The sequence below is a fragment of the Xenopus laevis genome, chromosome 3S (assembly GCF_017654675.1).
Source record: "Xenopus laevis strain J_2021 chromosome 3S, Xenopus_laevis_v10.1, whole genome shotgun sequence".
Classification (NCBI taxonomy): Eukaryota; Metazoa; Chordata; class Amphibia; order Anura; family Pipidae; genus Xenopus; species Xenopus laevis.
In genome coordinates, this window is record NC_054376.1 from 79,840,003 (window position 1) to 79,865,876 (window position 25,874).

At 36.8% G+C, this 25,874-nt stretch overlaps 1 pseudogene; it reads left to right on the forward strand.

The window, feature by feature from the left end:
- Positions 1 to 21,710, forward strand: part of LOC108712360 — a 50,203-nt pseudogene extending 28,493 nt beyond the window's left edge.
- Positions 21,711 to 25,874: the final 4,164 nt, after the last annotated feature.

Consider the following 25,874-nt stretch of genomic DNA (forward strand, 5'->3'; position numbering starts at 1 on the left):
AGAAATAAACAGTTTTTTAAATCCCCCCCCCCTGACTTTCAGGCGGTACCAATACCTCCCATCACTTGCACAGCCTGACCTGTGTATGTGCTCATTGTTGTGAGGGGTTGAGTTATGGTCTGGTGCCTAGGGCAATGTAGTACCTAAATACAGCCCTGGTTACAAGAGCCTTTTATCCCAACAATGTTATTGAGTTCCATTTGCATGCAAATGAACAAATGACTCCAGGAAGCTATGTGTAGTGCTTTTACACTGGCTTTAATGTACTGGGATGAAAAGCAGTGTACCAACAGTCAAACCATTTTGTGAACAGATATATATCACTTAGAATGTTCTCCAAAACAGCAGACTGGATTTTGGAACTGTATACAATAAATATGCATAAAATAAATACAAACACACATTTTTTAATGAAGTAAGAGCACAAATATATATATATTGGTCAAAAGGTGTTTTAAGGATGTTTTTTCTATCAAATATTCCATTAATATGGAAATAGAAAACACTGTTGATTTACGGCCTATGATTATCATTTCTTTCTCCCCCCCTGTATTTGTGTATGCATTCACCCTGCTGTTAAATGGCAATTCACTAAACAGTTCCCTGTCCATGTAAGGAACTAGGATACAAAATGAGCACCAAGGATGACCAGCATACCTTTAAATATCGAGTGACAAACGCATTGCCTTTTTTAATCCTTAAATTGTAGGATACCCATTATTTCTTTTAATATGTTAGAGATGAGCCATAAGGAACTGAAGGGTAATCTTTTTATATATCTGGGAAGCAAAACATATAAAAAACCAAGCTCCTGTACATGTTCGTATATATTTATACCATTAGATGTTAAATTATATTTAGCACAATTATTAAACTGTCTATTTCACTGATCTAATAAAATGTTACCCTATAATCTGTTGAACATGTTCAGATGTTAGATTTTCAAAAAATCTAATTTCATGTAATTAAAGGTAACATTTAGTATGTTATAGAATGGCCAGTTCTAAGCAACGTTTCTATTGGTTTTCATTAATATGTTTTATAGTTTAACTATTAGCCTTTTTCTTCTTACTCTTTCCAGCTTTTAAATTGGGGTCATTGACCCCATCTAAAAGCAAATGCTCTATAAGGCTACACATTTATTGTTATTGCTACTTTTTATTACTCATGTTACTGTTCAGACCCTCTCCTAATCCTGTTAGTCTGTTACTCAAATCAATGCATGGTTGCTAGAATAATTTGAATCCTAGCAACCAAATTTATAATACTGTAAACTGGAGAGCTGCTGAATAAAAAGTTAAATAACTCAAAAAAAAAAACACAAATACGGTAATAGATAAATGAAAACCAGTTGCAAATTGTCTCAGAAAATCACTCTCTACATCATAACACAAAAAATAGGATGGGATTTTTAAAACAGCATGATGTTCTTATAACATTTTATTTTTTATATTTGTTTTTTTTTTTTACTAGAATTATAAAGTAAAATTAGTTTTTTTAAAAAAACAATGGTCTTCTTTGGGACATTTGATAGCGGTATTGTATGCTTCAGCATCATAAGAAAAGTCTATTTTTTAAATTTTCCATTTAACTTTAATGCAATCTAAATATTTCTAAGTAACACATTTTATTCTTTTATTCTACTTACCTATTCTTTAACTCACAGGCTGGTCTTCCTCCCTAACTCCTTTGCTAACAAGTGGTGGTCCTGTTCCCCTGGGAGACAGGTCAACCCTTCTTCACCAAGCTGCTGCCCAGGGAAATGTCACTTTATTGTCAATGCTGCTTAATAAAGATGGAATGAATATTGATCACTTATCTAAAGATTCTGCCTTGTATTCTGCTGCTGCAAATGGAAACACAGGTGAGATTTTGCACATTTAACACATATATTTCTTTATTACTAGCATGTCAGTCCCTACTATAACAAATTATTCATCTACTGGAAATAGTAGGCAAACCCTAAAACAACTGGTTTGAATGTTGACAAGGCTAGAGGAAGTTGCCTAGCACTGGAATGTTAACAATTCATGTGTTAGCAATGACAACTGTCTGCATCAGCAGGAACAGCTATGAAACATTTTGAAGCTCATCATTTTGAGGCTTATTTATATATTAGCATGATAGAACTTTACCTAGGTCTTCCCATAGCAATTTCATACAAATGATCCCATGCTATAGTAAGCTGACAGTTAGTCAGCATATATTGTTAGGTTAGTAGGAATATCTAGTTTACTTTTGTTAGGGCCTATAATCGCAGGATAGGATTTCTGACAAAATTATTACTTTGAATATGCAAAATCTTCGCTTCCCCCAGTGGGTTACTTGACACTGTTATACAGTATATTTCTGTGGGAGAAACCTAAATAATTTTTTCCTCCCTTCACATATACAGTTGTGTTCTGAATAATAGCAGTTTGTTTACAAAAGCAAATAAAGCTCAACATCCTTATGATGATGAATCTGAGAACTGCTGCACATGTATGTTACATGGAGTCAACCAAGTTCTGGCACCTGCTACATTCCACAATTCTTCTGCATTTCTTGGTATTGCCAAAACCACATTTTTTGTGTCACCCCACAAGTTTTCTTTTGGATTAAGGTCCAGGGACTGGACTGCCCACACCATAACATCAATCTTCTTGGTCTAGAGCCAAGATGTTGCTCGTTTACTGATGTGTTTGGAGTCGTTGCCTTGTTGAAACACCCATTTCAAGGGGATTTTCTTCTGACCTGTTCAAGTATTTTCATGTATTGAAACTGATCCTTGATCCGTGTTATGCAATAAATAGGCCCAACACTATAGTATGAGAAACATAACAAAATAGAGAGATCACTAAGCCTCCGTCCAATGAAGCCAATATCAAGTAGAACAAGAAAGTGATGAATTTCAGTCCAACGCAGTGGGTTGCTGCAAAATCAGTGCTTTATTCGACACGTATGAGAAACATACCCATATCATGATGCTTGTGCCACCATGCTTCACTGTCTTCGCTGTGGTTTGAATTCAGTGTTTGGAGGTCATCTGACAAACTTTCTGTGGCTCCTAGACCCAAAAAGAACAATCTTGATTTCATCAGTCTACAAAATGTTGCACCAGTCAATGTGTTCTTTGGCAAATTGTAACCTCTTCAGCACAATGTGACTTAACAGGGGTTTCTTGCCTATATGCTTTTCCCTCTCCAATCAACTTTTTAATCAAAGTATGCTGATTTTCTGAACAATGAATGGAATGACCCATACTATAACCAGCACACGTATTTGCTGCCTTCCTTCCTTAAATATGGGTTGTAATTGACACCTGTTTTTTTCACAGAATGAATGACCTCACTAATAGAACTCCACACTGCTATTATTTGGAACAAGCTATTTTGAACACTGCTATTATTTGGAACAAGCTATTTTGAACACTGCTATTATTTTGAACATGCCTTAGTGATTCAGTTATACAGGATCAGCAGCATGCATGTCATGACTGTTGGCTCTGTTGTTTTTCCATTACTCTACTACACCTACTAGTAAATTATCTGCCATGTTGAAACATATGATAAGATGATAATATTGTTCTGAATAGTAGGTACCAGATAATGTTTGGAGGCTTAAGATTAAAAAGCCAAATAACTAGCCCTACCACATACATAGCATGCAAGAGTTTACCCTTCAGCTAGGCGTTTTATTATTATGCTCGTTTGTTACATACATTATATGCTTTCATTTAAATGTCTTTTTTTAGACTGTGTAAAATTGCTGCTGATGTCAGGAGCACATGTGGATGCTGCTGTTTCAAATGGATTTACAGCTTTATGCACAGCAGCTTCTCAGGGACACTCAGAGTAAGAGCCACATTATCTGGTTATGCTTATCAAGATCTACTTAATAGATTGTATTTTAGACTCTATTTTAGCAAAATTGGCTTTTGAGAAGAAATCACTAGCCTTGATACTTTAATTGTTGGCTGTTGTTTGCAGAATGCACTCTACAATTTTAAGCATCATATATGGGTATAAGCTGCTCATATAAATGGGGCATTTTAATTGGCTCTACATGTAGCAACTAATTGCCAGTACCAAATACGTAATTACAAATATGTAATGTAATATGTAATGTTGTCCAGCAATCTGGTCACTTTTCAGGACGTAGTATGCAAAAGAAGCAGATAAATTTACTTTAGAAGAATGATACGTAGCCTTTGTCAACACATTGCTGCCCATTAAACTTAGTGTATATTGTAGAGTCTGTAATGCTACAAATGAACATGAAGACAATATGAATGTTCTTTTTAACCCATAGAGACAAATTAGCTTTACTTGTTAAGTGCAATGGCATACTTTTATTTTAGGAAACTTGATTCTTGGAATGGAATGTTATTTGAATTTGAGCATAACCCTAATGGGTTCCAATCTTGGGAGAATACAAATATGTTTTGCTTAACCATGCACCATAGATTTTACTAAAAGCTGTTTTTAGCACATTGATCCAAAGCAAAAATATACTTTTTTTCAACGATTTATCATATACTATCAGACTTTTAAAATATTACTTGCAAACCATTACATTTCAGAAACATTTTATGTCAAATGTTTTAAGGCTTATGTAAAAAGAGCATTGACCAATTCACAGCTTTTAAATGAACAGTAGAATTTTACCTTTGGGATTTCATAGTGATCCAGAATGAAGAGTCAATGCAGAAATTATCAAAGATCCCAGTCATTTACTTTGTTTTGTAGGTGCGCAGAGATTTTAATTTAATTCAGTGCTGATATCAATCATGTTGGTGGAGGACAGACCCCATTATGTCTTGCATGTGAAAATGGAAATTCTGACATTGTCTGACTTTTGCTGGATGCTGGAGTTGATCCAACTATTACAAAAGAAGTAAGCAAATATATAACATGGATATTGCTTTTAGCATTGAAAGGATAGTCCACATTTATTTATCACAGAGCTACAATCAGAGTTTTTTTATATATTCTTTATGTAAAGAGCTGTTGGAAAATATTACATTTATGTGTTGCAAAATATGTATGTATCTTACATTTTTTATTTAAAAGCTAGTAATGGCAAAATTACAATACTGTACACAATATATATTTATAGGTTCTATGTAACAAAAATTACGTGTTAAAATACAGGTGTTGGAGTAAGGTGCCTGAATAAAATTTGACCCATGGAATTTGCTATATACTGTAAGTACTAAAATACTGTCAAGATATCATTAGCTTAAGTAACAGTCTACATTATGCCATTTCAATTGTATATTAATATTGATTTTGACCAAAAGCTTCCTAAAATTTCATTTTTGTAATTTATTTACTAGGCTGGACACCAATTCATGTAGCTGTAGATGCTGGAAATATCGAATGCCTCAAACTCCTTATGAACTTTGGAGCTTCCTTTGATGGAGACCCATTAAACTACAATGAAGGCATTGATGTCAAATTTTACAACAATAAAAACTTAGAGCTCACTCCTTGCAGAGCTGAAACCCCCATTGTTAACTTGGAACTAATTAACTGTGTGGACAAAGAAGGATGGACTGCTGCACGCATTGCTGCATCAAAAGGCTTTAAGGTACAGTATGGCTTTTAGAAGCAATTTACTGTTAAACATGTACATTCAGAAAATCTCCCAGTGCCACTTCTGTACATTCAAAGCACCCTGGGACGGTTAATAATAATTGAATTCTAAAACCCTATTGATGTCACACTGCTGCCATTGTAATAATAAAGGCTTCCTGTGTTACAGTCATAGGCTTTAGTTTTTAGTTCCTTTTTTCCACCTCTTTACTTTCCTCTCAGTGGAAAAATGTAAATCACAGCATTCATCTCTAATGGGAAATTCTGTGACACAAAGAATGAAACCCCATTGTTTAGCAGATTTTCTTTCTTTCTGCCTTCTCATTCTAAATATAACCACATTCTTCACTGCAATGTGGATTCAGGTTTGGTTTGATTGGTTGCACATGAAACCAGAATACACATCCATTAATTTCCATTTATTTCCCATGGCAGCTCTCTTTGGAGTGATAGTAATAATAAGTGATATATATTTCTCACTACATGCTCGGCATAGGATACAGAAGAGATCTTCCATCTTAGAGGCAGGGTGGAATTGGAAAAATGAGGTGGCTTTCCACCAGTGGGCATCACTTCCTGATATTAAACCCTCCTGTGACAGTTCTTTTCTATCCTGCTTCCTGGAGGTAGGATGCCTGGAAGCTTGGCTCCCTCATATTATTTTAGTTTTCACCTTTTATTTACCAAACATTTTGTTTTTGACTCATGTTAGGCATGCATCAGCGCTGCCTCATTTCAAAATATTTCTACATAGGCATGCTTCAGCATTGCCCGTATTTTTATATGGTACCCAGCTTCAGTGTTGTCTCACATGCTCTAGCGTTGTTAACAGGGGAAAAAGTTAGGCATGCTTCTACAGTCCTGCAGTACCTCTCATAGCCTCCTCACAAAAACATACTTCAAAGTTTTCATACTGAGGGAGACCTGCTGTCACAGAATTCACACACTGTCCTCACAATGATATGCTTCGGTGTTATAATCTTAAGGGAGTTCAGAATGGCACCATTATCTCTTACACTTTACAGGGGTCACTATTCCTCCTATTGGGTCTCTCATGACACACTTCACAGTTCAATATTTGCGCCAACTGGACACCTGAACTAATTGGCCACTACATGCACAGTGGAAAGGACAAGATCTCTGCCTTGAACCGTATTCTGCCCTCCAGTGACCCCTTTCCCCTCACTTGAGTCTAAAGTGGTGCCATTGCCTGGTTCATGGAGATTTTAGCTCCCAAGTCCCCTAGAAGATGCATGCCTCCAGCATCAGGTAGAACTCTTCCTAATCTGTCAATCCTCACCATCACATCACTCCATGACTAGCAATTCTTTCTCTGCTTCATACTTTTGGTCTAAAAATACATGTTAATTATAAAAATCGGGCCCACATATCCACATATCAGAAATTTCTTTCTTAGATACACGAGTATATAGGTCTGGTGGAAAGTTACTCACAGACCTCTATACCAAACCAACAGACAGAAACACCCTTTTACACTTTGATTCGGCTCAACCGGTTCAGGTGAAAAAGGCTTTGCCAAAGTCCCAATTTACTCGTATTAAGCGTATAGTCAGTGAACCGACTGTTCTGGGAGAAAGACTTAACGAAATGCAGGATAAGTTTAGGACTAGAGGATACCCTAATGAATTACTCACACAACAACGATTAGAGGTGGAACAGTTGGACAGCGATAAAGTGTTATCGAGTAGTCCCCCCAAACAATTAGAACGCATTCCTTTTATCTCTACATTTACTTCAATAAGTCCCCAAATTGCAAATATATTGAGAAAACATTGGAGTCTCTTAAGGGATGGTATTCCCAATGTGGAAGCCTTTAAATTACCCGTAATGTCCTACAAGAAGGGATGCACTATTGGCTCTAAGCTAGTTAAATCTGACCTTGGAGGGGTGGATGATAGACAGACGACCCTACAACCACGAAAAAATGGAACGTTTCCATGTTTAAATTGCAATTGTTGCACAAATTGTTTAAAGGGTCCGAATGTCTATCATCCTCGTAAAGGAACCCCATTTAAGATCAAAGGTTACCATACCTGTTTAACCACATTCGCAGTTTATGCTATAAAATGCCCATGTGGATTCCTTTACATAGGACAAACTACCCGACAAGTGCGTGAGAGGATTCGGGAACATAAATCGGCCATTAAAACGAAAAAAATAGAGCAAGCTGTAGCGGGACATTTTGTAGAGATGGGTCACGGGGTACAACAACTACGGTTCCAGGTGATAGAAATGATACCCGTCCTAGACGAGGAGGTGATAGAGTAAAAAAACTTTTAAAAAGAGAAGCATACTGGATCCGGCGTTTAGAAACTTTAGCCCCTAATGGCCTTAATAAGGAATACGATCTACAGGCAATTTTCTAAAATGTTGGTTTTAATCATGTTTTTAATATTTATTTTTTACATAATAAATTATACACAATTATGCGATCAGTGTGGAAGACAGGACCAGATAAGTGCCAGTGGCAATAAGATATAATGTCTATACATAGATTGTTACACTGTTTAAAATTGGCTAAATTGTATGCTATTTGTTTTAAATGTATTGTGACCTATATCAGTTAACGAACACTAGAGGGCTAGATAACTAGATAATTGTGTCTTTTGGCCATAGCCAAGTTACAATAAAGGCTTTTTTATTCATAAAAACGGTGCTGTCCATTTTCGAAATTCTGCAAATGAGGAACCCCACACATAGACCTTATGGCCATAAGACTTCAAATGCCAAGTCCCGCAAAGCTGCGCCAGATATCAAGACTCTCAAGGACTGGCAATATATGCAAACTTCAGCCTTGTATATGCATTCCACTCCCATGATCCATCCAGTTCTATGACAACTCTGCCTGTTTCTGCAAACTGCAAACACTGTACTGGCCCATATGGGTACGGGTTTCAGATCTGTGCAAACTTTTAAATGCTCTTCTGTGGCCCTTACACCAAAGACCTGACCTACTCCTGCAGGGTCCCTGTTGTCATCCAAACCTAGTCAGGTTTTCCCTAACAGAATAGCTATTGAGAGCTCCATGTGGAGAAACAAGGGCTTCTCTGACAGAGTAACCCTGACTCTCCTATGAGCTGGCAAGAGGACAACCACTTCCTCCTATCACCGGATATGGCTCACCTGTATCTCTTGTGCACCCAAAAGGCACTAGAATACACCCACTGTCATCTCCCTCACCTATTCGACTTAAGCACTCTCAAATTACAAATATCTGCTATCTCCGTTCTCTCCCAGCAACAACTAGCAACACACTTATCAAGACCTTCCTTCAGGCAGCCGGTCACATTAGGACTCCATATCGGCATCCAATGTCCCCATGGAATCTGAACCCCATTCTGCAAGCCTTGTAAGTTCCTCCTTTCTAACAACTTCCATAAATATCAAACTCCTCACTTAGAAAACCACATTTCTTGTGGCCATTTTCTCTGCAAGGCTCGTATCTGAAATTAGTGCACAAAGTCACTAGTCACCATTCTATATGTTTCACAAGCAAAAACTAGTACCATTCTTCCAACCTAAGGTCTCCTCTAACTTCCATCTCAATTAAGAGATTGTGCTCCCATCTCTCTGCCCTGAACCAGCCAATAACAAGAGACAATTCCTCCACAACTTAAATGTTGTCTGTGCCTTAATATGTTACATACACTGTATCATGAATACTAGAAATTCTGATGCCCTCTTTGTTTTCTACGGACCTCTGGGACAAGGCAATAGAGCCTAAAAAGCATCCATCGCCAGGTGGTTCGGGGATCTGCCTTTTTTGGCATTCCAATAACCAAGAAAAGGCTGTCCCTTTAGAGTCTCTGCACACTCCACATGGGGACTCTACAAGCACGCCTTGGCTAAACAAACATGCAGAGCAGTCACATGGTCCATGTTAGTAGTATTAACCCTTCTGTACCCTGTGCTGCAATAACGGGACTACAAGAAAAGTATTCATATGTGAGTAGAAACAAATCCCCTTATATGTCTGTACATGTCCCAGAAAGTGCAAAAAAGTTAAATTAAGGTGGTGTAAGGGTTCTCCCTGCAGAAGTGACCATTCAGCAAGACGAATTAAATAATGTGCACTCAAAACTTGGGCTACGGAAAAAAAAAAGACTTTTTAAATAACCAAGTATACCAACTTGTTCTCACTGATTCAGACCAAGTGAGTGGGCTAACCAAAGGTCACTGGGAAGCAAGTGAGACTTTTATATTAAACAAGTAAAGCTGGATGTTTTTAAATTTAGAATTTTAATGTACTATGATGCTCACTGGTGCTAATTCTAGAATAGAATTGAAACCTAGTCCCACTGTCTAGTACACTTTTGCAGGTGTGTATAGAACAGGACTGCCAGTGTTAAAAATATATTTTGTCTTTATATAGCACTGCCTGGAAATCTTGTGCTCTCACTGTGGTCTAGATCCAGAGAGAAAGGATAACTGCAAACGAACAGTACATGATGTGGCAACAGATGATTGCAAACATCTCTTGGAAAACCTGTGTGAGTTTACTTTGTCCTTCTCTCTAATTCTGCCCTGTTTGGTATAGGAAAACAAAATATTCTTCTGGACATTGTGTTTTTGTGTATTTTTTTTTTTTTTTGCTAATGTGCCAGACTTTTATACATAGCAGATTTTGTGTTTGCATTGCCTGCCTGAAATCCACCACCTGTGCCAGTGACACGCAGTTCACATTTTTTCCGGCCACAGACAGAAGCAGACAAGCTCTGCTTTTTTTCCGAAATCTCAACCAAAAATAGACAATGTAAAATGATAGACATAATTTTGCCACATTGCCACCAGGTTGTATCAATCACTTGCATACATAAAGTAATTACTAACTCTTAAATTGAAGTCAAATCAGTTATTGTCTGTCAACATCAATAATTGTGTCAATTAATTTACTAATAATTTGATATATAATATGCTTCTTCAATTAGAATCACCACTCCCCTGGCTAACAGTTTTTTGGAGTCCTTGTGATAACTTTTGTTGCATTCATTTTATAGCAAGGCATTATGACACCCTCTAAGCCTCTTTATGGCAAGGCATTATGACACCCTCTAAGCAGTGATCCCCAACCAGTAGCTCGTGAGCAACATGTTGCTCTCCAACCCCTTGGATGTTGCTCTCAGTGGCCTCAAAGCAGATGATTATTTTTTAATTCCTGGCAAGTTTTGGTTTCATAAAAACCAGGTTTAAGGCCAAACAGAGCCTCAATGTAGTTTGACACTCCACATATGGGCTACCAAACGGGCAAACGCAGCACTTATTTGGCACCCCAAGAACATTTTTCTTGCTAGTGTTGCTCCCCAACTCCTTTACTCTTTTACTTCTGAATGTTCACGGGTTCAAAAGGTTGGGGATCCTTGAGTCTAAGGCATTTTGGGAAACCAATACTTGTCTATCCAAACAGCCTGTATAGTTGTATTAATCTTCTTTTTGGCTTTTAAATTTGGCCTTTGGGTTGGGAATTGTAGTACTGTGACAAATTGAACACCAATAGATTTATTTGCTTTCTTGCTTGAATTAATAGTATTTTTTAGCAGTGAATGTTTGACATGTCATTTAGAATGAAACCCAAATATGTGGTCAAAATAGTCACTGGCTCTGTTTCCAATTAGTGACCTTGTATAGCTCTAATATAAACTATGACTTTTCACATTTAAAGTTATGGTTTATATATAGTTATAGTTTATAATTAACAACGGCATGAACATTTTTTTTAACAGATTCTCTTAGAATCCCAATCAGGATTTTACTTGATGAAGGTGTTCAGCTCTGCTGTGAAGGTTGGGACATATGCACTATGCTCATTCACAGACAACATGGGATGATTTTTCAGCATCTGTGACACGTGCATTTTGGTACTATTGTCGCTGATGTATGGGGGAGTCACTGACCTGTCATTCAGAATAGGTATTGAACTTTCTTGTAAACTGTAATAGCTCTGGATGGATGAATTGAGATACATGTTGTTAGTAATGCTGGTGGCAAGTCCTTATTAGTGTTATTTGTTTTATTTTTTCTAACTGAAGGCGATCACATAGACATAGCGTTTTCTCCATGTGAAAGAAATAAGCCTCTAGTATATTTTCTGTACTGTAAAGTGTACTAAATGATAAAGTATAAATGGGAATGCTGATTTTGTTTTCTTTATTATAAACATATACTTTAAATTTAAAACTGCTTAAAGGAGAATGAAACTCCAATGAATACAGTCCCTAACCTTGGACCTTGGCTGATTTATCTCTTTTCAGAAAACCATGCTGGCCAGGGGTACCTTTTCTATAAGTACTGCGCTGTCATCTTCAATCACTTTCCAGTAGTCCCTTGCTGATGTCTAGGGTCATGCTCATGCACAGTTTCAGACAGCCACAATGGGCTGCTGGCAAGTGAATGAAGCACTCATGGGAAAAGTACCCCTGACTTTACTTCTGCTTCAAGAATTAACTGCTCCACAAACTATTTTTTATTTCCCACAGTAAGATCTCAACTTATGCTGCATTTAAAGGAGAATGAATCTCTAAAAATTAATATGGCTAAAAAATGCCATATTTTTTATGCTGAACTTCGTGCTTTAGTCTAAAGCTTCAGCTTCTCAATAGCAGCAATGATCCAGGACTTCAAACTTGTCACAGGGGTTTGGCATCTTGGAAAGTGTCTGCGACACTCACATGCTCAGTGGGCTCCGAGCAGCTGTTGAGAAGCTAAACTTAGGGGTTGTCACAAATTAACAAGTTTATCAATTAGGTTGGCCTGTAATATAAGATGATTATTACATTCTGATGTTAGTTGCACTGGTTTCTGTTCTGCCATGTACTAATTATTTGTATTAATTACTTATACTGTGACATATCCTGTGTATTGTATATTTTGAGTGGGTCCCTAAGCTCAGTAACTAACAGCAGCACAGAGCATCTGCAGAAAAGAAGACTGGGAGCTACTGGGGCATCTTTGGAGGCACGGATCTTCCCTGCTAAAGGGCTGTGGTTGCCTTTGGCTGGTACACAAGCACAACATATAATGTACAACATTTCAAGCCTACTTTAGTTCAGCTTTTGTACTTTTTTCTTTATATGCATAATGCTGTGGACAAAGCACTGTCTTCTGTCTTTTGTAATCTCTGTTTGAGTCGTGAAAATAAAGGCACTTTTTGAGGCACATTTGCTAAATATCAAACTTTGGAATACAGAGGTTACTCCGCAAATCAGTGTTTTCCCCCAGTAATCATTATTTTCTGGATAGTTTTTAATGAAAGCAAAGCACTACCTGCTGTGATCAATGTTTCAGTATGTCAAAATGTGTTTGAGTGTACTTTATTCTGTAGGGTGTTAGAGCTCAATACCAAATCAATAAGCCTTGAAATTAAAAAGCGTTATGTTTAAATTAGCACAATGCAGCTTCATAGGGGTTTAATGGCTTGGTAAAAAATATTCCATGGTGCTATCAGTTCATGGTGAATCCAGGCCATGGGTTATTTTATTTCCAAGTGGAAAATGTCAAGAGACAATTAATTGATATCTGCTGAAAAAATCATTTGACAGTATTGCAGAAAGGCCATTTATCAGAAAACCAAAGGTCCCTAGCATTACTGATAATGCAGTAGACCTCATACAGATGAGCTACAGTATATTAACTAGACCCTGATATATAATATATTTAGCATTATTTTGTAAATATCCATAACGATCTACACCACATTTTAGTTTTTTAATTATCAAAATGCATATGAAGGTTCTTATATAATATCAAACTTGGCTTTTGAGCTTTAAAGGGACTATAGTATTAATATTTTTTTCGTTTTTACCCCATAGGAAATAGTTCCTGGTCAGTTGGTCAGATGTTCCTTCAGTCCCCTTGGGATTTCATCAAGCAGACCAATTAACTGTTTTAGTACCTGGTAAGAAATGTCTTTTTCATGATTGCATTTTAATTGGTTTAGATGTTTGTTTAGTTGGTCACTATATTTGGTTTAGGCATGTATTAAGCAGGTTTATGCATAATATGTATCTTTAATCTTTTTATGCATGAACTTAAGGGCTACCACTACCATTTTGACAACTATGTTTGTATAGGAAATAATGTAGTAAATAATATACGTTGTATTGTAACTTTGTAATTTACCAAGCAGTTACAAGTAATTTACCAAGAAGGGCACAGACATAATGATTTTATACAAGTTTTATAACCTAATGTTGATATCTAATTTTCTCATGTTTTATTATTTGGGTGCATTATTTAATATAATACACTGATTCCACTATAATGATTTTTTTTATTGTATATGTCCATTTAATTGTAATAGGTCCATTAATAACATAAAGTTCAAGTGCCTGGTTATTATCATGAAAGTATGTCTTTAAGCCCCCAGAAAAATGAGTATTGAAGTGTTATGTTGCGGTGTTATGTTTATATTTTGCATAATTGAGGCATCTGTACATTTAAAGTTACAAGCCCAAAGGATGGTTACCTTAACAGTGTGGCCTATGCATCAATGATCCCTCTCCAGACTTTGAAAAACTTCCTACGCTTGGTATGTTTTCACATAGAAAAGCAATATTCTATGTAAATATATCAGAAGGAGAAAGAAATTATAAGCTTTATATACAGAGTCATATTTGCTTCTATCCCTTACTGGTTTCCTGCATATACTGTAGTCCCATTGCTATGGTATTGTAGTTTTAAAAATGTTATTGACACTTGGCACTAGTGATAAAGTACAAAAGGTCAAATTTGGTGAGCTTTCACCAAAAAAAATTGGCTACAACACTGGTAATCTACTAAATTTACTAATTTTTGAAACTGCAAAAAATCTGCCAATTTATCATGAGCAGAAATGTTTTCTTGCCAAAACATATTTTGTCAGGGCACAGGTGGAGAGCTACCATCTTTAGATTTTAAGATGCAGCAGACAGTTAAGCATGTCTTTATCTGTCATATCATTCATGCTCATTATGATTTATAGTGAATATGCAATGCAACTATGAAAATACAGTATACCAATTAATGCAACATGTTTTATGCTGATACGTTTTAAAAAGGTTGTTCACCTTCCAAACACTTTTTTCATTTCAGTTGTTTTCAAATTATTTACCTTAAACAAAGACTTTTTTCAATTGCTTTCCTTTTTTTTTTTTTTTTACCATTTTCCCAAAATGTAAGTTTTAAAGATTAATGTTTGTGTCTCTAGTGTTTGTCTGGCAGGTTAGTGATCCAGTAGAATTCTGAACTGTTATAATCTGATATATTTAGTTGATACAATTTGTTGATGCATTTCTGAGCGGTCAGGCCTGGATTTGTGGAAAGTCCACCAAGGCCCAGGCCTAGGGTGGCAGGATTTTAGGTGGTGGCATGTTGCCCAACAACACCCACATTGGTTCATAAACACTGGGGAGACGCAGAAGATACCATAGTTTTTAAAATTCCCTGTGTGCCAATCCCCATTGCTCCGGTCTTGATGATGAAAATTTGATTGAATAAAAGGGTGGGAAGGGGCGACGAATGACAGTGGGCCTAGGGGCGCCTGCTATGTAAATCTGGCCCTGTGAGCAATATCTGTGGGATATTGGCAACTATTGTATCAATTCTAATTGCCTTTAGGGCTGTAGCACACCGGCCAATTCGGGGAGATTTAGTCGCCTGGCGACTAATCGCCTTTTCTGCAGACGACAATCTTCCCAAACTGCCTTCCCCCTTCCTTACACCTGCTATAATAAGAAAAGGCCAGCGACAATGCACTCGCGGCGCTTCGATTTCCAAAGTCACCCGAAGTTGCCTCACGAGGAAACTCACTTGTTACTTAAAGTTAGGAAAATTGCACATATTTTCATCTGTGTTCAAGGCTGCTGCCATAGAACAAGGTGAACAGCTCACCATTACTTTTGGATCTGATGACTTTTCTGCCACCTTGAGTTTGATTTTTGGTATTGCAGTTTTATTGTTCGTAATTACTGAAATGCAAGGAAAAATAGTGTTCAAAAGCTCCTTGTCTGGAATATATTGCACCTATGCTATAACGCAAGCCACCATAGAAACATTGTTTCTACCATAGAATGGTATTTTCACAGCCCAGAGTACCCCTGTTTGCTTATGTTACTGACACAGTGGTGTTAACACAGAGAAACAATTTTCCCAGTTCCCGTAACCCTTGTGTTATATTGACCTCATGCAGGGGTATTTAATGAACCTATTAGGATCTGACATTCACACTTTCTTGTAAATGTGTGGCTTCTATATATCCATATATAACTTTAAAACAATCCTTCATAAAGATAGATCTGATTCTATATGGCAAATAATACACAACATGTTTTAATTTTCGGTGCTCAGTCAACAAAAAATAAGCCAAGATTAAATAGGCACATGTGAAAAAGAACAGATTACTTGCCTCAATGGCTTTGGAAGCAATAAAACAAATAAGAAAACTTTCATTGAACTTTAATTATTGGCCTAGGTACTGTAATACTTACTGGTCAATAAATTGTATTTACATACTAAAAGTGTGTGGCTGCTATACTGATGTAAATGCAACAGTATGGAAATTATCATGGGGGCATTATGTTGAAAGGTCACACAATACACTGAAAATACTTTTCCTGACTCGAACATTTATACTATGTGTTAATTCATTTTTAGAGGGGCCTACCGGTAGTAAGTTTTCCATTCATGCAATTTATTCCAGTATTTTCACTGTAAAGGTGGTATAATTGCAGTGGACATGGCATAACCACCTGTTAGTATTTATTTATTTAGTATATATAGTACCACAGAAAGGTCCCCATAGGCTTTCCAAGGTTTTTATGATCGAAGGATAATCCTTCGATCGATGGATTAAAATCCTTCGAATCATTCGATTCGATGGATTTAATCGTTCGATCGAATGATTATTCCTTCGATCGAAGGAATTGCGCAAAATTAATTTAATTTGGCAGTTGAATATCGAGGGTTAATTAACCCTCGATATTCGACCCAAGGTAAATGTGCCCCAGAGTGTACTTCACTTTATGCCAATGGGCCAAGTTTATACAGAGGAAGAAATCCAGTAGCACACTGTGGTTGATCATTTATTTAGCCCATATAAATACAAAACAACACTTGATAAAGGGTCCAGAAGGGCCCTGAAACATTGCCCTTGTTTTGTATGTACAGGATATGGGCTAAATAAATCGCAAAAGATTTCTTCATCAACCACAGTGTGCTACTGGATTCTTCTTTTTTATGTATCAGTTAACCTGAAGCAGGCAAGGGTCTTCCAGTATTAGCACCTGAGACCTACACAGATATAGTTGAGCGCTCCAAACTACAAATGGGCCAAGTTTAGGCATGGGTATACATTTGTAAGTAAAACGTAGTATATTAAGTAGTAGAACTTTTTACAACGTAATTTTTGTGGAGCTTAAATATACTGATTTCACATGGTATAGCATGGTTTTAAAGTAGTGATGTGTGGTGTAATACCCACATCCTAACACATCTAAACCCCATTAGATAATGTCAGTAACGGTAAGACTTGCTGTTGTGACCATAGACGAAGCAGCTCCTGTAAAGGTGATAGAAGACTTGGTTATATGGTTGGAAAGTTCAAGAAAGCTGGCAGTCCATTTTCTCCCTCCCAAACTACCTGCCTTAGGCTTCCAAGACAGTTTGTGGTGCATTTGTGTTTTTGTCAGATACATGTTTGATTGTTTATTTGTGATGTTCCTATTTTGGATTAACTAAACTTTTGAATTATATGTAACATACTTCTATGCTGTCTTAAATATCTGGCTATGTATTTTTATTTTTTTAGGTTGCTTGATTCCTGTTTTGGATCCACATCCAAAGAAAACCATTATTGTCTTGGAAAACCTAGAAAATGCCTCATTGTCAGAGCTACTTGGGGATATAATGTCACCTTTGGAAGATCGCAGCAGTGAAAATCCATATTATGTTCAAAGAGGTAAATTCAGTATATATTACATTATATTGCAAATCATTTTTAAAATGTTTGGTCAATGTTGGTGCATTGTGGTATCCGAGCAATATAATTTTTTATACATTGTTCTTAATAGCAAATGGCAGATGCCTACTACTTTCATGAAGGTTGCTTTTTGATGGGAACTGTTGCAAGACCCCGCTTACAAAGCTCGAATTTGAACTAATTTCTATCTTAGGAAGAATTTGAACTAATTTCTAGCTTAGCTCTGGTTTGCATTTCAGTTTATGGATGGAATAGAACTGTTGGATATTTGTTAGTTACCTTTTGTTAGCTATTCTATGGCAGCATGCCAGCTGCAGCTGAATTTCACTTCTCTTTTGAACAATAGTGTGGCCCCTTGTATGCTTTTCTGCCTGGTGGGCCCATTCTCTGCCAATCATGCAGAAATCATGCAGGATGTCTTAAGTTTTACAGGCAAAGTAAGTTCTGAAAGCTATAAAGTATACAACTGTCTGAACTGGTGTATTTCATAACTAGATTTGAATTGTAAAATATTTTGTATACATTTTAAGAAAAAGCAGCTAATCCTTTCTCACTAAAGGTAAAAAGAGTAGTGGTTGCTTCAAAATAATGATATCTTAAATATTTTCCCATAATATTCTTGGATTGTGAGCACCCTTTGTCTCAGTCTACTTAGGACTTGTTTCTTTTATGGGCTATCTGAGCATCAGCACTGGGTGTTTCTCTTTTAAGTATGTGTTTTAAACTGTATAAACTCTTACCTGCTATTGCCATAGTTAATTTGATGAACATGTACTTTTGCTAATATGCTAAAGCTGATTTCCTCATTTCCGATTTCATCATTTGGACAAAGTTCAAATCCTGTTCTGTAAGTGTTTATTCTTTTGCCAGTGTGTGACTCTTCCAACAGTGCACTAATAAAGCACCATTATATTCTATACCCACTTTAACCAAAGCCCTTCTTCTAATGATTCATTTTTCAACAGTGGATCTGCCCAAGAATGACGTGAAGCCATTGAGCATTGTGTCACTGGCCAAGAGAAAGTGTGTTTGTTATACTTATTAGAAAATGTCTTGTGCAATAAATAGTCGTTTCCGCTTCAATAAGTCTAATAACACTGTTCATATTCACCAGAACCACTGCTGGTGTATTCAGTAATTTTCCAATGACTTTCCTCCATGTGATGGATTAACCGTGCAAACAAATGTCGTTTTTGATAGGTGTCCATTTACACATTTAGATCAAGGTGCCCAGTCTAATGAGAGGCAACTGTGTTTTTTTTTTATTTCAAGTGGACTTGAATTATTGATTAGCTCATTCCTAATGAGAACCTTTTTTCCATCGATTTCCATTTCTGAGATCCCGACGAGATATTCCGTTGACCAATAGCAATTAAGTGGGATATACATTTTCTGCACTAGTTTTTTTTTTTCTTTGTTTTAAAAAAGGTAGAAATTTAAAAGTGAATCATTTATTACTTACATATATTACCCAGGCCTCAGGAAGAGAACCATCCCACAATGCTTTATATGGAGATTTTTAGATGGCTCAGATGATGAGGTTGATCTAGTAAAAGAACTGAGGACAATGTGTTCCAGTAAGTTAGAACCAGACATCAGCAAGGTAATGCTTTGTATCATATACTTTTCTCTAACATATCTTAAGATTTGTTGTTTTGTTCAGTTTACATGAAGGCTGTTTTTTGTAAATGATTCAGTTAAAATGAGTGAATGAGGAGTGGGTTAGTAAAATAAATTGTAATATATAATGTACAACAGCTAAGTCTAAAAGAAACTGTTAATTCAGTGCAGCCCTAAATGCCCCACTGTTTGGAGTCCTGGTAAGCCTTTCATGGATGCCAGTTTTAGCTTGGTTCTATTAGAAGCCCACTTGGGTTTGTACTGGGCCAGACTGCACAACATGAAAAACATGTAAAATCTACACACTGCTGTGCTGTGAAATTTGGAGCAGATGGAATATTTAATATGGCACACATGCCTGCAATGCTGAGGTCTTGTCTGCTCATCACTATGTGCAGTGCTTTAGCGTTTCTAGCCAGCAACTTGTTCAGCGGTGTGAATCTATTAAATCTCCTGTCTTCATTATTTTTTTCTTTGTAGATTACGGAATTGGATAATTGCTTAGTCAGATTTAAAAGTCCTACAACTGTCCAGAAACCAGCAACTGTTACTGAGCAGTGTTTCCAAAAACAAAAAAGAGTAAGTAAAAAATCATGAAATGACTGTAATAATGTGTCCTGGTCTTGAATTTACTGTATTAATAATTGTCCTAGTCCCTTCTTCAGCTGTAGTAACCAGCCAGTTTGCCTGCTCTAGTACAGTTAAAACCATATAAGAAAATATTTGAAGATACTGGGTTTCTGTTGGTGCTGGACATGGGGAAACATTACTAATGTCTTTCAGCATTCATTTCTATTTTCTGCTGTAAAGTTATTACAGCCTTGCAAAAGTTCTGTCCACTTGTAATTCTCTAATCTGACACCCATATCATTAAGGTCTTTTTCACCCAGGCCTCTTCAAAGTGAGCTATATAAATAGGCGAAAAAGTGATTATAGTAGGTAAAATCATATTTATTTTGCCAAAGTTTGATGTGTTTTTCTCCAGTCGTGCAGCTGCCACAGGCCATGCGAGGCTGCTATCACAAACTAAACATATATAAAGAGGATTTCAGACGATGAATGTCATGGTTTATGGTCTCCAACAAAGCCTTGTGCTTGCAGCACAGCTTAAAGGAGAACTTAAGCTTCTCTAATAATTATTTAACATGCATTCATTTTTAGCAATCATTCCATTGTATTGGACTAGCCCTCTCCCATATCACATCACTGACCTTTGTCAGAACTTTACTGTGTCCCTGAATCAAAGAGAATAATGCAGAGGTTCACAGCTTTATTGCTGGACTCCATCTTCAGTCCAGTGATGGGTTCCTTTAATTACTATTTATTACTGAGTCCTATAGTGTTAGTTTTTCAAAAAGTTGATGGGTTGAGCTTATTGTAAAAGAATATAACAAGCGCAGACCTTCTAGCTGAAGGCGGCACCCCCAATTATTTGTATATATACCATGTTAACCATGGTTTGAGCCATTCCAGCTGTCTTGCCTATGTAAAAATGTTTCCCCTTATTGGTTTTTTTTTTTGCAAATGTAGGGTTGGGAGTTCTATAATCTTGAATTTTGTAGATTTAATGTATAACTTTTGTGTCTCACACATTATATAAAATTGTAAACCCCAAATGTTATTGTTTCTCAGGATGCGGCCTGTCCTCTTAGCAGCAGAAAGATTTCAGAATCTAGCTTTCAGAAACCAAAAGTGGAGCCTGGGAAAGTCAAGTCCTCGCTCCCTGTACCTCGAAACAAAGTTACCGCTTGTGTTCCAGCCAACAGAAGCAGCAGCAGCAATGCAAGGCAAAATGATCAATAATGTCTCACACAATGTGTTTTGGAACTTGCACAAAAATATAGAGATTAATAATGCAAACAAATAATAAGTCTTATTTGTACTGTTTGGATAATCAGCCGTTTAGTTGCAAGAAAGGCCTTGAGCATACTGTTAATACTGTTTGCAGAAATGACAGGCCTTTCTGGCAGCACAGGGCTGAAATGTACAAAGAATAGAATTATTCATGTAAATAAGAAACAAGGCATTTCCCTATAATGTATTATGTATATGGGTCCAAAAATTCTTTGTGTAAATATTGTTTATTAAATATTGATGTTACAGTTGTATATATACAAAATTCTGTATTACAGAAGCCTTTTACTACTTTAAATCTTAAGATTTTTTTTTTTGCCAAACTAGTAACTAATTTCAGTGGTTTCACTAAAGAAGAAATATATATGAAAATGTCAAAAACATGTGTAAAGTATTCCCTTGTAGAAGGTACAGTATTATTTCACATTCAATCTAGATTCACCTACATAAAAGTATTTCTTTTACATTACATTGCTGTACTTAAAGCAGTTAAAGATCAGTGACAATAATACAACTAACTAGGCCCATAAAAGCATAATCAATGCAGTATGTTCAAGCCATATACAGTATGTTCACTGTTCCTTTGACATGCCTAAAATTGTTTTAGCTTCTTGTGTAGTACCAATCTTGTGTTGCATCTTTTATTTTGTAGCAAAATAACTCCTCATGCAATAAACAAAATTACCCTAGCATGCTTTGTGTTTGTTCTAGCAAATATCACATTGTTTATATGCTGCCTCTCTGCTTACTGTTCACCCAGGGCTGATGTATTGAGGTATTTTAGTATGTTTACAGAATGGCTAATTCTTAGCAACTTTTCAATTGGCCTTATTTTTTTAAAAATTGGGGGGCAGGTCCCAAGTTCTGCAAGTAATCGCTGGGGCAGCTAATCCAGGACCAGGGGGCAAGCCCTTAAAAGAATAGATCAGTGTGAAAATAAAAAATAGTTAAATAGGCTGTGCAAAATAAAAATTGTTTCTAACATAGTTAGTTGGGTAAAAATGTAATGTATAAAGGCTGGAGTGACCAGAAGTCTTACAGAACAGAACAGATCCCAACTTCCTGCTTTTCAGCACTCTAACTCTGAGTTAATCAGTGACTTTAAAGGGCATGTAAAGGCAAACATATAAAGTCCCATTTTTACTTTCTTTAATGAAAAAGAAATCTATCTCCAATATACTTTAATTAAAAGATGTCTACAGTTTTTATCATAAACCTGACTGTATGCAGTGCAATTCCCCCTTCTTTTACTGCTGTGGATAGGAATTGTCAGATGGTCCCCAACTGCTGTGCAGGTAAACGACCATACTTTCAAATGGCAGGGGTTGCCCCCCACCTTACTTCCCAGAACTCGAGCAGCATTGTTGGATTCCCTGTAGAGATTTGTATCCAGAAACGCAGTGCAGTCTCTATATTATGATTATTAATCAGTCTTGCTGTATTGGCTTCTATGGCAGATATTATTTGACTTGTGCTGTTTTGATAATTTATGACGATCCCTAAGCTTAACCTCCCAACTGAAGCCCATACCACACTGAGCATGTGCGAGTCTTGATATTGCAGAAATGTCTAACAAAGTTACAAGATGACAGCCCCCTGCACCAACTTTGAAAGCATAAATCATTTGTCTTATTAGGCTGCTGGTGCAGTAAGTTCATGTTTATATTTAGTATACATAATACAGCATTTCTAACATTATTCTATTTTAGACTTTAGTTGCCCTTTAAGGGGGGCACATGGGACATAACTGTTCAGTGAGATTGCAATTGATTCTTAGCATGCAGCTCAGATTCAAAAGCAACAGATATGACTCATATTGCCCCCCCCCCCTCAAGTCACTGATTGGTTACTGCCTGGTTACCAATCAGTGGAAACCAAGAGAGCTGAAAAGCATGAAGTTGGGTTCTGGCCATTATGTTAGACATCCAGTCACTCCAGCCTTTATACATTACATTTTTGGCTAAGTAACTATATTAAAACATTTTTTTTATTTTGCACAGCCTATCTATTTACCCAGTTTTTATGTTTACAATGAACTATTCCTTCAGTCCCAAAGGACAGTTGAGAGGCATGCTTTATACCTTAGTTTTAGAATTAATTTTAAACTCTGTGTTTTGATGATCCCCTTCATTACTTGTCTTTAAGCAACTTTATTGTTAGGCTAAGATTGGAAAATAGTTTATCAATTAATAAATGAAAGGAACAGTAACACTAAAAACTGAAAGTGTCTTAAAGAAATTTCAATATATTGTACTGTTTCCCTGCACTGGTAAAACTGGTGTGTTTGCTTCAGAAACACTACTAGGGCTTATATAAACAAGTGAAGAAATTAGTACAGCACCCACTGTTTAGAATAAAACGGCCTTTATTGGACCAAGGGCATTACAGCAAGGTTTTAGACCAACTGGTCTTTTATCAAGCTTGATAAAAGACCAGTTGGTCTGAAACGTTGCTGTAATGCCCTTGGTCCAATAAAGGCCGTTTTATTCTAAACAGTGGGTGCTGTACTAATTTCTTCGCCAGTATTGCCAGTGGGAGGTGGCCATTGGAGGACGTGCACCCAGCCAAAGAAGAGAATTACAGTTGTGCTGACTACTAATCTGCTATCTTATATAAACAAGTGTCTATGTAGTCATGGGGGCACCCATTCAAGCACCGGATACACAATAGATAACAGATAAGTTCTGAAGAATCCCATTGTATACTATAGAGCTTTTCTGTTATCAGCTGTGTATCCTGTGCCTTTTCTCCTTTTTCCACTTTGAATTGCTGTACCCATTGCTACACAGCAGCTTGTTTATATAAACTATTGTAGAGTTTCTGAAACAAATGTACCAGTTTTACTAGTGAAGATCAACAGTACATTATGTTTTTGTTACTTTAAACAACTGTAATTTTTTGGTGTTGCTGTTCCTTTAATAAAGGGTGTTCCCTTGCACACAACTTACTTGCAGGTTATTCATTAGCTGAAACACATGTGGAAGCAAGGCATATCTGAAATGAATGCATGCCTACAGTTGTAGGTAAGTTCCAAGTTTTTCCACCCTGTACCCTACATCCTACCCAGTATGCTGTAACAGACATGCAGCTAGCCATGGCTTAGATGGCTCTTTCACTGCACCACGGGGCAGACACAGTAGGGTTCATATTGATGAAAAACAAGTGCAAAGTGCAATTTTACCATGTATATATCCACAATGCAGCAGTTTTTCTTATTCTTTAGTGGCTATGGGGTGACATTGTACCTGATGGAGCTGCAGGCAGTGTGTTAAAATGATTGCAATTGCAATCTGTGCTCAATTCTTTAAATTCAGGCAATTACTAAGGAGCTCTGGAGAGTCTTCAAAAGTGTGATAAATGTAGTTTTTATTGACGCACATCCAAAAAAGGACAAAGTAGTGTTTGCTTGTGCAATGACATCAGCAATTTCAGCTTCCGAGTAAGCCAAAGTATTCGTGGTTCTATGGGTATCAATTTGCTGTCCTTCTTGAGACATTACAGTTAGTGTGGTTGGGATCACTGGAATGGCGTTCTGTAGTACTATAAAGACTGGATTTTATTCCTCAGTAATCCACCAAATGACTTGAATAGTCAGACTCTTCAACAGACGCATGGAGTAGCCATCTCCACAGCAGTATCATATAACATAAGAAACTCTGGAGAGTCTTCAAAAGTGTGATAAATGTAGTTTTTATTGACGCATCTATGCTGAAAGGTGAACAATTCCTTTAAATCTACAGTTAGCTGTACATGTGCAGTATATGCATTTGTGAGGGTTGAACCTGATGGGACTAGTTATGACACTGTATACTGCTTGTGGAAGAATTAGATTGCTAGAGACAATTACATGCTGTTTTTGGAATCTAGATGGAAATCTCACTGATTGTATGCTGAAATGACTATTGTAGGCAATGAAACATTATTTGTGGGGCAAATAGACTACTGGATGTAATGACATACTGCTTGAAAGACTGCTAGGCAACAAGTGATTACAAGCAGTTTACTCACTGCCTGTCAGCGCTAGTCTGCTGGAAGCAGTTACATAGACATACTGTACATTACAGAACTCACTGCTAAAAAGGAGCAGGATGACTTCCCAACCTTGCTTTAACCATTGAATGTAAGAAGACAGCCATCAGATTATGTTTATTTATGACATGACTGAACAATGTCTAATACTGTGTTAGTGAAAGGGATTAACATTCTGAAAAATGATACCTTGTTTTTTCTGCCACCCTTGGCAATGTTTGTATTAAAAACTGAAAAGAAACTTATCATAGCTGAGATTCTAAATATGTGTTTTATGCAAAACTATGTCTGTATAAGATATATAACAAAATGCTCTTAAATCCATTGGAATGATTAGTGATTCCCTGTGTTTGAGGACCTCATGGTTTGCACAATAGAAGCCTGTGTAGATCTGAGATCAAGGTGAGCTAAGTAAGAGAAAACCAAGCCAGAGTATGGATCTCTTGTGAAACAAATAATGAGCTGGCACTATTAAAGCTTGTGTTACTGAATAAATGAGAACATTGTGGCATGTTTGATGATATGGGAGTGGGAATACACAAGGAGAAAAAAAGACGTAGTAGTGGCTCTAGCCTGTTTGTATATGGAACTGTGCCCACAACCTTTCCTTTTTTGTATATGAAACTGTCTGCACTTCTGTCCTACCAAGACCTTAGTACTTTCTAATTCTTTCCATTTACTGTTAATGACATTATTTCTTACAATGCTGCAAGCAAAAAAAAACCCTATAACTGAGAAAGTCAAATAATTAAGGTCACAGCACTATTGAGCTGCAGCGCATCAGGCACGTAAATGTGATGTAAATGACTGCTTCCATCAAAGCA